Source organism: Chroicocephalus ridibundus, chromosome 2 (assembly GCF_963924245.1).
Source record: "Chroicocephalus ridibundus chromosome 2, bChrRid1.1, whole genome shotgun sequence".
NCBI classification, from domain to species: Eukaryota; Metazoa; Chordata; class Aves; order Charadriiformes; family Laridae; genus Chroicocephalus; species Chroicocephalus ridibundus.
Window position 1 is genome coordinate 14,944,218 of NC_086285.1, and position 15,416 is coordinate 14,959,633.

General features: G+C 39.9%; 1 long non-coding RNA gene across 2 annotated transcripts in view; it reads right to left on the reverse strand.

Moving 5' to 3' along the window:
- LOC134511084 (uncharacterized) overlaps positions 1 to 14,526 on the reverse strand; it is a 49,298-nt gene extending 34,772 nt beyond the window's left edge. The window contains exons 1-2 of one of the 2 annotated variants that reach the window (XR_010069790.1): positions 14,391 to 14,526; positions 11,637 to 11,730 (exon numbers count right to left, since the gene is read on the reverse strand). This is a non-coding gene — a long non-coding RNA (uncharacterized LOC134511084). Of the gene's footprint in view, positions 1 to 11,636; positions 11,734 to 14,390 lie in introns of both variants that reach the window. The other variant, XR_010069789.1, reaches the window with a different exon arrangement.
- Positions 14,527 to 15,416: the final 890 nt, after the last annotated feature.

The window sequence follows — 15,416 nt, forward strand, 5'->3', positions numbered from 1 at the left end:
CTCCTTTTTAAAGGCAAGAGGAGGTCTTTAATACCAGTTACTTGCTGGGGCCGATAGCAAGAGCTGAGGGTGGGGAGAGGACAATGAAAATTGAAAAAGGGAAACATACGAGTCAGTTTTTGTACTGCTGAGCTAGTAAATGGATGAATGACTGACTGTGTGACATCTCCTTTAGAGACACTTTGCAATTCTGCTTTCTCTTGTTTGATTTTTTTTTTCTTCAAAGAGAAAATATGGGATACCAAAGACATTTAGGGGCTAAATAAGGGAAAATACCACTGGAATCAATTTTACAAAAGTTTAGAAATAAATTGTGTATTTCACAACGGTTGGACTGTGTTTCTGAGCCAAAACCCCCTGAGGTTAAGTGAAAACCTCCTTGATTTCAACAGGCTTTGTGTCAGAACCTAAACCACAGTGTTTCACAGAAATGAGAGTGGCAGTATCTATCTTGATAGGCACAAAATGAATTTAAACTACCTATTTAATCACCACACAAATAGATTTACATTGTCTCCATGTTTATTGATTGACTGCATAAACCAGTGTGACCTCAGCTGGTGTGAATCCTTAGGACTCCTCCAACTCCGGTGGAGCAGTGACAGTTTATGTCAGCAGGAAGATCTGAACCAAAAAGAAGGGACTGTACACATTATATGGCCATCCATGCTCTTAAATAGTCTGAAATATGACTGAGCAAGCTCATAATTTTAGCTGATGAGCAGTTACTCCAAGGAAGAGAAAGCATCCAACCACATTTGCTCATGTAGCAGGTGGCTTGCAATTATGATCATCCCCAAATGTTGTCAGAACTATGCCTGGCACCCTCTTTGATATTTAAGGGGTAATTGAGTGTTAATTCTATTGACCTTATTTGCAGAACTTCCATCCTGGGAGCATTAGTGACTGTCAGGCAGCACAGTCTACATAGCTGTCTACTGAATGGTTTTTTTTTTAGTGATTTTTTTTTTTTTTTTACCTGAGGCATTTCAGTCATGTAACTTCAGCAATCAATTTTGGCCTAAAGCAGCACAGGCCTCAGTCACAGAGAAGCAAGTATTTGCATGCAAGCTTGCTATTAAAGCACCAGGGAGAAGAGTGAGTCCACAAAAGCTTAAGAAATGGGAATCTGAGTTGAATCATCACACAGTCAGCTAAATTACTGGCCCAGTAATTAGCCTTTTTGGAGGTCTCTTAAATTGTTAATCCCTTTGCTGGATATAATTGCTTTATTGAATCTAAATTAATCCAATGTTTTAAGAAATAATCATGCAATTCTAATGGCTACATAAAATTAAAAAAAATATGGAAACTACTTTGTTTGAGACCTAATTTAGATTAGACTCGCTGAAACAATTAGTCTTGGGAATGGTATTTTTTTGCAGAATTTTGTTGGGGGAGGGTTGAGTTTTGGAGCTGGGGGGGGGGTGTTAATATTTTATTTACACAGTGTATGCAAAGCAGTTCCATTTTAAAAATTCACTAGATTGGGAGTATTTGCTGCATATGGAGAGTGAGTCAATGCCAAATCCGAACTGGATCCATGCCAGGAAAGAGACCCGGGGGTTAGACATCTGTAAAGTGTTGGTTGGGATGGAAGACAAACCTAAAACACTTCTGTTCATTGCACATCTAGGCTATTTCCTAGCCATTCATCTAGATCTGAATTTCCAGTCCAAAATCGTTGTATCTAAAGATGGACATTTGCATATTTTGCAGTGCACAGAAACTTTATTGGGTCCCAGAAGGACTAACTTAACCTGAACACATACCACTGAAATACCCAAGGGTAATCAGGTCTTATCTGACCCAGTCTGGGATAGAAAAAACATATATCATCCAGGTGTCTGGGACTTCCAACGCTACCAGGAATTACCTCATTATCCTACAGCACTAGCCTTATCAGATAAAGAAGAGGATAGGGGGAAGGACGTGGAAACACGAGAAGGAGAGCAGATAAAAGGGAACCAGGGAGAAGAAAAAACATGTTGAGTTTTAATTGAGCTTGGAGAGGAAGCAGGAGGAGAGAAACATAGCTGGCTGGGTTATGATTTATTCTCTCTAGTGATCTATGTTTGCAGTGGATTGAAACATGTTCTTGTTCCTAATATATATTTTATACCTTGTTTATCAAGTGTGAAGTCAAGGATGAACAAGTTTAAGTTATGGGCAAAGTATGATGCTTCTTTAAAGCCAATCACATCAGGCTTTACTTTGTAAAGCCCAGTGAGCATGTTAACATTTTCTGAGCTGTTACAGGTGATTCTACTCTGAGCCCCAGCTCAAGGAATATGTTGGTTTAGTGTGTTACAATAAACATTTAAATGCATTACACTTTATATAATCCCTCACATGCATAATGTGTGATCTTGATCCCCAGTGCTTCACCAAGGAACCATCACCGACTCAGGACAAGAAGAGTATTTGAGGTGAAATTTGGAAAGAGAACGGGGATAAGCAGAGCAGAGCCAGATACACAAACCAATGGAAATGTAACCCTCTTTCTTTTTATCCTTTTGCCTACAGAAGTAAGGAGAGATGGCCAAGCTTGGAAGGGTAGCAGGAGAGAACCAACTCAGTAAACAGAGATCACTGGTAGTAAGTATCCAAGGATTCATAAAGAATTATAACTGTCAACACACACTTTGCACTTTGATTCCTCTTTGTGGAATATTTCACTACCTTTAGGAGAATTTCTAGAGATTCCATGTTTATATATACATTTTTAAAACCCTTATTCATACGTACAGATATGCAGTCGTCTTTTTCACAAACTACTGTTTGAATTGTTGAGACTCCCAGCAGTACACGTGACTATTTAGAGTGTCATCACAATTAGCCCTGATAAAAATGAAAAGGGTGTTTGAAACTAGCCTGGTGTACTCAAGTGTCCAGATACCCTTGGGAAAGCAAGTCTGTAATAAAATGTCATCTTTGAAATACAGCTCTGTATCTCGCACACAGCTGAAAAACTGCCACTTCAGCACTGAAGCACACTATGATTCTACATGCTATTCTCTTCATTTGGTTATGATACCCTCAGTAATTTTGTACTTATGGAGCAGTTAGGCAAACATATTTTAGTTTGTATACAGATGAGAATTTTATGATACATAGCTATCAAATGATCCATTGCTATAACACACTTTTTTTTTTCATGATCATCAAATTTGTAACTCTATAGACAAAAAACCAAGCAGGCTCGTCTAGATATATGCCTCAAAGTCCGTGTATGTACTACATTTGATGCCATCAATACGTTGAGGCTATTTTTTTTTAGTTCTTCTTCATATTTAACATGGAAGGAAAAAAAAACCAAACAAAAACCCACAAACTACTGAATCAATAAGTTGCCCAAATGCAATGTCAGTTAGCAATATTTTTCTCTATTATTTTTTTATTAATCTACAGGGAACCAAAGGTAGATGTATTAAAACAGAAACCATCAGCATCCTCATTTCTCCTTCCAGAATATCAGTCCTCATGTCTCATTTACTTCATTTTTTTAACGGCAAGCACTTCTTGAAGTCTTTACCCTTAGCTTCAGTTCAGGAGCTCCTCCTGTACTAGGCGTAGCCACTGGCATCTGTACCATGCTGGCCACCTCCATCTGAAGGAAAGGTACGAAGTGTTCTAGGACACTGGTCTGGCGTGCATTCCTCAATGATCCAACACCCAGGAAAGACACATAAAAAAATGCATAATCAAAGTAACTGTGTGAATTAGCACACATTACTAAAGGATAGCGCAAACCCATAGGAGAAAAACTTCTATGGGCTAAGGAACCTAACTGTGACAGAATTTGAAAGGGAAATAAAGCATCATGAGAAAAGACTCTTAACTGCATTATTAAAAACAGAAAAATTGATGAGGGTAATAGTGAACAAAAAAATATAATTGATTACCAGCAAGTGGGCTAAAGTGTTGACTCAGACAGGATATGGAGAGTGAAGTGATATCTTTTATTAGACTGACTAATTTAGTAGTAAAAAAAATAGATATGCCTTCAGGAACACAAACACAGCTCCTGAGGCAGATGCTTGTCTATTTTCCAGACTAAATCCATTAGTCTAATAAAAGAGATTGCCTTTTCCCCACGAATTTTCCTTGCTTATACTTTCAGGCTATCATGGTTACAGCATTATCACTGTATCTTGAGTGTTCAATGATCTTTTTGCTTCAGCCTCTGCTTAAAAGATCAGTTTCAAAGTCATAGCCAATCCTGTTAAAATCCTAAATAGAAGGGTGAAAATCAGGCTAGAAAAAGGAAAGAATAATGGTAGAATCTACATAGATAATGTAGTAGTTTTCAAGTGGCAAGGCTTGATGTAATTCAGCACTGAGAACACAGATAAACTGTTTTCAGAGCCATCAGCAATTACATTTAGCAACTTGAGGAATACAGATTCCAGAAGACCAGAAAGGGCAAATATTTTTTTTTACTTTTAAAACGTCAAACAGGAGAAGAGAGCTTAAGTTCAAATACCAGAAAAATATCAGAACAAATAATGAAAAGTCCTATTTGTGAGAAACCGGAATATAACCAGGATGTAAGTAAGAGCCAAGATAAACTTTTAATAAATAAATCATATCAAGACAAACCTATTTCTCTCTATGGCAGATAACAAGCTTTAAGGATAGATACTGTCACGCATCCGGATGTTGGCTTTTGACATCTCACAGGACATTCCAATAGACAAGCCGATTTAAGGTAGTTAGACAGTTACTTGGGAAATCCCATTCAAAGAATAGTTATGAATGATTCATTTTCAAATGCACAAGATTCATCAGGTCAGGTTCTGCAAGAATCTGTCTTTATGACATATTCATTAATGAAGTGGTAGGTAGATTAAGATGCTTTTTGCATTTGAAAATGACACTATGCTGAAAAGGCTTCAAACCCTTCAGAGTGCAGAATGTACCTTTTAAGTTAATCTGTGATCTTGGTGAACAGCAGAAATCTGAATTCAGCTAAACAATTAAATGAATTCACAGGCACACGCAGAAGAAAAATTATCTGCACAAATATAAGATGTAGAATGACTGGCAAGACAAGCATAGTGTAGAAAAGAACCTAACAATTAGAATAGATCACAAGCGAGCAATAAAATCACACCATTGCATAAGAAGAAATCATGCTGGGTTAAAGGAAATGAGCACATTTCATGTTAAACACACAAAACATTCCTTCTGCTCCACTCAGAGTTGGTAATCCTTCATCTGGATCCCTGTGACCGCTGCAGGTTATCAAGTGTCAAGGAATACATTGACCAGCTGGAGAAAGTCACAAGAACAGAAAAGAGAGTTAGCTTCCAAAAAAAAAGTGATCTAGCACAAGAGTTTGCAAGAACTGGGCTTGCTTAATCCAGAAGGGGGAAGATTAGGAAGAGATTTGATAACAGTTTTCAAATTTTTAGAAAGATTCTTTGTGAAAGAAGATAATTAATTTTTTTCCGTAACCTCTGAAAAAGAGAAAAGATTGCAAGACGGGAGAATTAGGTTAGAGGTGAGAGAAATATTTCAGTGTGAAAGGCCAACTAAGCAATGAGTAACAGACCTACAGAGATTTTTCATGCTTGTTAGAAATTTTAAGGAGGAGTAAGCCAAACAATAGTGGGGTTTGGTTTTCTGTATCAATCCTGCTTCGGAGCACACTTTTGAATGATCTCATAAATATTGCACAGAAAGTATTATCAAATAGTATGCAACTTTCTACCCTTGTTTTATTATATAGACTGTGGTGCTAAATATATATCTCTATTAAGGGCATTATAATGAATTGGAATATGAAATCTGAAAGAAAACTGAAAGTAAAATGATTGCCATAAACAAGAATTCAAAGTCCCTTTAACTAGGCAGCATGTTAGTGACTGTAGCAGAAGAATGGAAACTGGACATATATATGCCCTTCACAGACTTTTCACAGTCGACCTCTACTTTCTGTCCAAATATTTCATTTGTCCAAAAAGATCAGAGTTTAATTATGAATTATATCCACAAAATGTGAATGCCTTTGTGAGTAGTCCATAATGCATTGGCTTCTAAGGTTACTGCATGCTCAACAGTTTTTTGTTTCTTCACCTTAAAAAGTAAAAACAAAATCAATTCCTGTATCCTGCAGCTTTTAGCTCTGACATGTTCATTGTTTCAGAAATATCAATTATTATCACTTTCTTTCTCACTCTGAGTTTTTCAGTAGGTCATTATCTATGTAGTACCGTTGATGATATTCACATCATACCAGCATGATTATGGACAAACATGCCATATGAAGGCAAATCCTTTAAGCAGTCTGGATGATACTCCTCTAAGTTTCTCAGAGGGCTGAAATAATGAAAATTATATCTTGGGCCATTAAGAGGCAAGGTGGTCCCCAGCCTCCAAACATTCTCTACTTTGTTGTAGCCTCCAAGTCTTTGTCACTTCTTACCTTAATGTTTGTGAGAGGAATAACATAGGGATGTTTAAGACTGTGATGCCCTTCATCTCCAGCTCTTCATAGTGCCTTAATAGCACACATGCACTGTTAAACAGACCCCTCCGTCTGGGTGGGGAAGTGCCACCAACATCAGTAGAAGTTCTGAACACAAAGCTGGGGAAGGCCAAGTCCGAGAACAGGAAGAAGGCAATGTGCTGAGCTCACCCACTCTACTCAGAACTATGTCTGAAAGTCCTCCTCTTTCGTAGAAAACTTTTCCTATTCTTGAAAACAATGGGGAATAACAAACCGTAACTGCTGTTAAAAGTAGATAACTTTTTACTTGCCCCTGTTGCTATGCACTCATAAAACTCACAAGTCATTCACACAACTTTACTCACATTGGTAGAGTTATACTAGAAAAAGAATTCACAAGATCACAGTTGTCAGTATGGATTCTTGTACTTAGAACAAATCTATGCATATACGCCTTCTCTAATATAAATGAGCTATTAGAGACTCATTTTCTCCTCATAAAATGTAGTACTATGAGAAAAGAATATTTCATAAAGGTTCTTTACTTCATTGATTCGATTTCTCCAAAATCAGTGTCATCAAAAATAATATTTGGGAGAGGTTTTAAAGTTATTTTTAAAAACAAATACACATACTTTCTGACAGGAAAGAGAAACCTTGTGGTGAGCTCTACAAAACCACAGCCTACTGATGTTCTGATCATTATTCCCTGTTCCCAGTTACTGGACCACATGCCAAAGCAGCTAAGATGACAAGGTCCAGGAATAGTTGTTTTGGAGCTTCAGAGCTGCCTCTGGGTCTGTCACATCATTAGGCTGACCCTGTGCTGCTTGTCTTCCTCGTCCTCCTGAATGCTTTCCTTTCTTTTCAACATTTTTTCCTATAATTTGTCTCTATTTTATCCATTCATGAATAACACCCCACTCAAACCCTATATACATCCTGCAATACACAAGGTGTACGTAGCAGACCTTCAAGCTGTGAGCGCAGGTTCTGCTCCGGTGGGCAGATGGATTTAAGAAGCACATACCTGCTGGCCTCGGAAATGCAAACCTGGAGCCTTTCTGCTGAAACGTAACCCGCGCACAACCACCCTGCTTGGTTTTCAGTCTGAAGCCTTTGCAAATACATATCACACCCTGTTAGTCAAGTACCCATTTCCTATCATAAATAAGGTGTTCTTTTTTTTCTAACTAGATCCTGGCTCAATTTGTAAAACTCAGGGTTAGCTTCGGATTTCATGTGTCGTGTACAGCTCAGGAAAGTTTAGACTACTGTCTGGAAGCAACTTCAGGATATCCAGAGTTAGATTTGGTTTGAATTTGTATTCTGCCACTGAGATAAAAATGGAACTGTGGTTTTTCAGGAGGTGCCTGTACCTACACTGCTTAGCCAGAAAGCTCCTCAGGGTGTCCAGAATATCCTGTGTGCCTCCACACCAAAGGTGTTTGGGTCACTCCCAACATATCTAGCTGTACCTCCTATGGGTATGCACAAAGGAAAACTTGGGCCGCAGGTTTTGTGGCATGCAATAAGTCATCTATCACTTAGCCTCCTATTTTTCCAAACTACGTAGATTTTATGAGCCTATGATGCAACCCTACATAAGACACAGGGCTTCAGAGCAAATGGCAGGGGAGGAGGGCAAGAAACCAAGGTCATGGCCAGATGCAGGTCCCATGGTTGTCAGCCCTCCCCAGTGGTTCCCAAGTGCTGATATTGTATGAGGGCTTCACCTTCACATGGAGGAAGGACAAAGTGGCACAGAGATGCTTGTTGGTGATGGGACCCCCTACTAGGCAAACCATGGAGATGCCACCACTGCCAGCCCAGCCACGGAGTGTCCGCAGGCCTGAGTACAGCAGAGGGCCCCTGGAGCAGCAGTGCAGCAGCCCTTGTAGCTGCAGGGCATGCCACTGAGATGCACCTGGGGGCACAGCCTCCCCTCACAGGGGGTTTCCAGCACCCCATCAGAGGGTGCCACAATATGTGGGAGGGTGGACAGTCAGGGCATTTAGCCTTGATGATGCCTTCAACAGTGCTGTGAGGCGCTGGGTTTTGAGGTTCAGATATCTTGCCAGCTATCTCAATCACCCCATTTGCAAACCAGTGTTAACATCCTGCATAAATAAGGGCTTGTCAGCAAGAATAAGATCCTTTAGGGCAAAGCTGCAGCTAGCACTTGCATGGTGTGCTGCAAGCAAGCTGCAGGGCCTCCCTCTCCCTCTTTCCTTGCGTAGCCCCTTGTTAAAATGGTTATTGCTGCCCTATTGGGAATACAGGTATTGTGTACCAAGGGGGAGAAGGAAACCCCAGATAGGTGGGAGAGAGGAAGGAAAAGGTCTAACCTGGCTTCCTACCCTCTTGGCCTCAGTTTTGATCTTTGGATCACAATATGATGTGATGGGAGATCCATGGAGCTAAGGAACCAGACCACATTCTCCTTTATTTGGACACAGGACACGATCCAGAAGATCAAAGGAGAGGTATTACGTCTTTTCCAAGCTCCATTCAAGTAGCTTCACACCACCCATTGCCACCTTGCGTTTCACAATCACAGGGTGAGAAGCAACTTTTCCGCCCTAAGTTCCTTAAAGCCCAGTTTTGCACTGAGAACAAGACTGTGGCTTTTTAGGAATGCCAGAAAATGCTATGTATGCATTAATACATTGAAAAACAGTAGCAAATTGCCTTCTCAAAAATATTAAATATGCACATTAGGAACCATTGTGAAAAGACACTAATATAGCACAGTACAGATGACATTCTTAACTCCAGAACATCTTGACCTGAATCTATATTTATTCAGTACTTTCATGAAGATGGAGTAATCTCTGGGGACTTCACCAAGCACAAAGAGGCAAAGTGATGTGTCCACAGTACATAAAACAGTCATTCAGGAATGTCCTTCCACAGCCCATTATTGTATCTGTTAAGCAATATTTCTTCACTTTTTTTAACAGGCTAAGACATCAGGAGAATTAATCACTGTGATTAATTGTGTTTATAGATAAAATGTATATCACAGTTTGTGTTTATTATGTCTGGGGTTGGGGAGATATCATACATTGCATCAAATGACCGTGTCAGTTCTGCTGCAAGCGTATTTCTTGCTGTTCAGCTATAAATAGCGTTCACAACACATGTGAAAAAGATCACGCTCCATTCCGAGGTGGGAAATCGCTGAAGAAAACTGTTCTGGTAAACAAGCCCTTCCTGAAGGCTGTCTGAATAATTGGCAGCAAGCGCAACTCCTGGATCGCTCTGCTGACAAAAACTGCCTCGCTCCTCCCTGCTGCTAAAGCAACGCTGTGTGTCAGGGCAGGCTGAGACCACTAAGACGGAAACTGGGGAGTCTTGGTGCCGGCCTTAGAAAATACCCGGCCAAAACTGTACTCTTTAACAAACCGTCTCCTGAGTATGGCTGGGGTGTCCATGGCAGCTCCCATGTCAGCTGTTGATAGCACCACCTCCCTGCCAGCGCTCACCACAGGCTCTATGGCGGCTCAGCCCCGCATGGCAGACACAACAGACGTGTTTTACCAAGTTAGAGATTCTTGAGGATGACATTTTCACAGCCTCCACGGAGCCTCTTTCAGTGGCCCTTAGAAAGGCTTTTATTGTATCTCTGTAGCGGAGTCTTCTCTGCTACAGTTTTGCTGTACTGTCCACAAGAATACGGAGAACAAACTCTCCTCTTTTCCACGCTTCTTGGTTTACTTTTGAAGATCCTAGACAAGGTCACTATACCTGCTAACAATATTTGACATAGTTCAAGACTGTTAAGTATTCATATATCATCCTGTTCCAGGAAGGACATGGGATGCAGCAGGACTGCTGTGCTATTTGATGGAAAGTATGTTTAAGGGATCACACACCTCTGCTCTGTTCAGTGGTGTCACGCAGCATCTCCAGGACCTGCATCGCACAGCATTTAATGGTCTGTTTTCCCCCTTCACCAGTCACATGCACAGCGCTAACTGCAACTGCGCCCCATGTCCCACGAAGTACCCCTGCCAGGGAGCCTGGGAATTCCTTCCATTTTGTGCATTAAGCCACACTTACACAACTATAAAATATGCCAGCTGACTTTGCTATTAGTAATCATAGTATGAAACAGATAGAAATATTGTTTATCAGATATATTTAGGCTGCAAACAAACACAATGAGACATATTCATACCATCCCCCCTGACAGTTTGTACAAGTCATCCTTCAGAGGTGCTGCCCACCCCTTTCCTCCGTGAGGAATGCAGCCTCCTAAATTTTGGTGCACCAGATTGTGTCTCAGTCTGATATCCAAAGTAGACAGTGAGAAAACCTTGCATCAGCAGCAACATAGGTGGTTATTTCAGCACAGCCCTTTTGGTCTACGCAACATTTGGGCGAGACCATGTACCACAAACCTCCCATAAGCGTTCAGACAGGCAAAACTCAACAGCTCAAATACCTCCAAAAGAAGCAGCCCAGTCCGGACTGAAATTCACCAGTTCGCAAACGCAGGTTAAAGCACAGGAAATATTTTGCAGTCTTCAGTCTAGTAATTATGATGAGGCATCTAAAGCAAAAGACTTCATTTTGAGTCGCTGGTCAATATATACACCCTTAATGTGATTGAGTTTCACAGTATAGATAGCACATTACAAACTTCTTTGGAGATATCCAGATCTTCACAGAGAGAAGCTGTTTAGTTACTATTGACATACAGAATACATTCTTTGTTTTCCTTCTCCTTTACATTTGACAGTTACTGCTTAATAAAGGACTTTGATACTGTCTATGACATGCCTGAGGGTATTTTTAAAAAGCAGTTTGGGGGAAGAGGAAGAGAACAAATACATAAAAATAATGCCTGATCTAAATTAGTAAATTACACGTCCCCAGATGTTTCCTTCTTGAGATCTCGCATAGATCAACTGCATCAGGACACCTGTAGTTTAAGGTTTTCAGTTGTCACTAAATCTTTCCTCCTTTTTCATAAGCTGATCTCATATTTTCCAGAGTGATGTTGTTTTCACTTCACATCTTCTGTACAAACAAATAAAGTATTCCCTCCCCCACAAACACAAGCCCATGCACTCGCATACTCCTCTCTTTGGTCTGCATACAGTAGCTTGGCACCAAAAAGATATGTGATTAAGTTTTAACAAGTGTCAAAGCCAAGTGGCTCACAGACACTTACCTGGAGATCAGAATGTGGTTTAGGCGCTTTCTGAAATTCAAATTAGCAAGTGTCATTCTTCTTGCCTTCTACCACACTTCAGGGAATGTTTGATCTGCTGAGAGAGAATGAGACACAGAAAATGAGCAAGAGACAAACGCCCAGGATCCGGGGGCTCAGGCTTCCCACTCCCAAGCACTGCCACTGTCTCTGGGAGCACGTGAAAAATCAAGGTTACTCTTGCTTACATGGCCATATTGCAGGGCACTAATGTAGTGCACTGCAGAACCGATTCCCTCATAAATATTTAAGTCAAGGATTTCAGCATAGAACAACAGTACAATTAACAATTCAAAACGCTACCACTGAAAGTTATTTCTGACACCATCAGCTGGAAGGGAGCAGACATGCCTTTGTTAAGTTGCAATGTAGTCTATCGTTTGTAATACAATATCAATGCAAAAACAATCCCTCGGAGCATTGATCAGAAATTTCATGATCTTTTTTTGTTCGCTAAAGTACACATTTTATGAAGGCTGTCATGGTCTCATGTTACTGCCATGTTGCTCAGAAATAAAAGACGTTGCAAGGGAAGGAAGGAGATCTAACATCTGATGACCTACATGGGTTCTTTATTGTTAAAAATGCTAAATTTATGTAGTTCCTGTATAGGAAAAAAAAATGAAATAGATTGGTATACAGAAAATGTATTGTATACATCAAATGCAATGCGAATTTTACACTACACAGTGGTCAGAATTAATGTATCAGTGTTTACCTACAGCTACTCCTCGTACCTTTCTAATACACTATTACACAAATGTTCGAAAAAATATGCCAACAACCACAAACAAAAAAAAAGAGTTGTAATAGCAGTCTATGAGCAAGAGTGACCTCTTTTTTTTTTTTTAATCTGAAAACTATTAAGAATTAAGTCCAGTGAACTGTAAGGACCTGCATCCCTTGTCCACCTGAGTACCCCATTAAGCTGCAGCTGACACATTGCAAAGGGAAAAAAAAAAAAAGACAAAATCAAAACAAAACCAAGTGTCAGGAAAATAGGAATTATCCAAGAAGCAAGTTTTTCCTCTTGCTTGTGCTCAGTCAGTCCTATACCGTCTGTTTTCTTCTACCTTCACAGCTCCTGTGTTTGTGTCCCCAAAGCTGAACGGCCCGTCCTCCAGCCCCACGCTGAGCAGGGGCTGAGTTTTAGCCAGGCTGCGTAAGCTGACATTTTGTCCATTTACACAGACTTTAAAGACTGACTCACTTATCCTGCCGCAGGACAGAAAAAAAAAAATTACATCTAGTTTTATACTGAATCGTCTAGTTTTATACTGATTTGTTGAACTTGGGATTAATACTTTCCTGGATATTGATGTCTTTTTGGGTATTGATATAAGCAACGTAAAAAGTACCAGGAACAGGGTAAGAAAAACTTGTAAGGTCAAAGCACTGTGAAATCTTTATCTTTTCTGTGTGTTTTTCCCTTGCAGAGAAGGCAGCGGTGCGGGCGTGCAACACGCCCCCGGCGCAGGGCAGAGGAACCCCTTTGCAGTGACTGTCGCCAGCTGAAAGATGGACTAAACGCAGCCCTGTCACAGCACGCCCTTGACTGCTTCTAATTCTCAGGTGACCTGTTTTCCCGCTCACAGAGCAGTGCAAGGCAAGGACAAAGGGGAATTAATACATTTGAAACCATATATGCCTCTTATTGTTAAAAAGAGCCCACTCATACACATAGAAGAGGTACAATTGCTAGGTCTTATTAACACAGAATCAGAGTACCCCACCCTGTGACTTGCTAATAATTTTTTATGTACCTATGAGTGCAGGGTGTGCTGTGTACCTTAAAATCTTTGAGATGATCCTCTAACTTTCCTTTGAGCGCTGCTAATTTTAATGTGGCTGTTTTTTGTAGGCAGCAGGTAAGATCTGAGTGCTTTCGGAAAATGCAAGAAGATTTAAAAGGATGAAAGGTCCAGATCTGAAGATATTCTTTTTGCTTCATTTTATTTTTGTTCTTTGGCATATTCGACAATCTATTTTTTTACACTGATGCAATCAGTTCAGAAAAGGTATCATAGGAGCAAGCTTGAATTGCAGTATAAAAAAGCAACAAAGAAATCACTCTGTTCACCTTGTCCCAAAGATTTTTTTCCAAATATATATATCTATATACACATACATAAATGCCTTTATTTATAACTCTGTTGAACTATGGAAGTGAATAAAAAGAAAAGCATTGAATAATTCATCAAATTTTCTTCCTTTATCACTCAAGTCCAATCTTCCCACATAAACACATAAAACCAAAATGAATTCTATCAAATTATTAATATTAAAGATGCAACTGCAGGATTTTATCCCAAAGGAAAAAAAAAATGTTTTGCTAGCAACATCAGTAGGGTTTCTTCAGCTGGAGATGGACATCTCGATCTGAACCAGCCATCCTGGTCTCTGCATAGCCAATGTCGATGGCAGAGTCCAGGCACTAAGACATCTCATCCTAAGGAGAGATCTAAAACAAACTATCTGAATACATTACAAAAGTATCTACTTCTCCCACTGATAATAAGAGGAACCCAGAATAACCAGCTTAGGTATAGACATCTACCCCACCAATGTTTAAAGTCACAAGAGACTAAATATTCACTGTGTCCACTCTTTGACAAACCTTTAATAAACCAACCTCCGCAAGTTTAATTATGACTACAGGAGCAGTGTCACACAAATACCAATCAATACCCAAAAGTATTCCAAATATATTGTTACCTTCAAGTCACTGCAGGTAACTCCAGTTAAAATGTGCTCTCCAGGAATACCCAACCAGACCCATTGCAGAGTTTATATGCCAATAAAACACGCTCCGGTGTCAGCAGAGCTTTGACTCGACTTTGGTGAAACTGGGCCTTAAACAGAGAATATTCTTTCTGTAGTGTTTACTAATTTAGCTTTCAAGGCTGTGTTTAGAGGAATGTTAAGCATTAACTAGATGTTCTCTATTTGTGGATTATGTGTGTAATTCCCCACAATGAAAGATGAGTATATATATCTAAAAATAAAGCTCCATACACAGGTTCCCAGTAGACAATTGCTTACTCGTTTAAAATGTATGTTTACTTAAAATTTTGCTCCCTGGGATGGCCTTATGAAATATACATTTCATTTTAGCAGGGATTCCCAAAGGAGTCAGCTGCCAGGCAGCCTTTTTCTGGCTCCTTCAGTACAAACAATGTAAAGCAGGACACTAAATCTGCAGTAGCAGGCAACACTCAGGAATCAGAGTTCCAGCTCAGTTGCTGTTGACAGTGCCTGAGGAGTACCTGGATCTGAACAATTTCGTTAGCACACTGGATAATTCATTCCCAGCAATTTGTTATCTGACATTAATTTCCTACAAAGCTATGATATCTGAACGTGCTCCACGTAAAATCTTTTTTAGGAAGGTCAGGGGCTAATAGGAAGTGAATGAATGAGTGAAATTTCCCTACTTATGAAAGTTTTCAGTATTTTTGCATCCCTAACTCCTGCTAGATCCTCCCAAAGTAATTTTGTCTGCTTTTGTATTAGGCAATGGAGATATTAATTCTCCCAGCTGGAAATCTACCTTAAATTCTGTCCCACATTTCAAAAACATGAAGAAAGAAGAAAAAAAAAACAGAGCTAAGAAAATAAAAAGCGTGGAGTCGCGCGCTTGCATAAAGTCTCTAACAAACTACCAGGGAATTCAGACAAAAGACTTAACACTATATATATCACATCAGACATGGTCACACAGACCATCTCCATCGTTAGTCA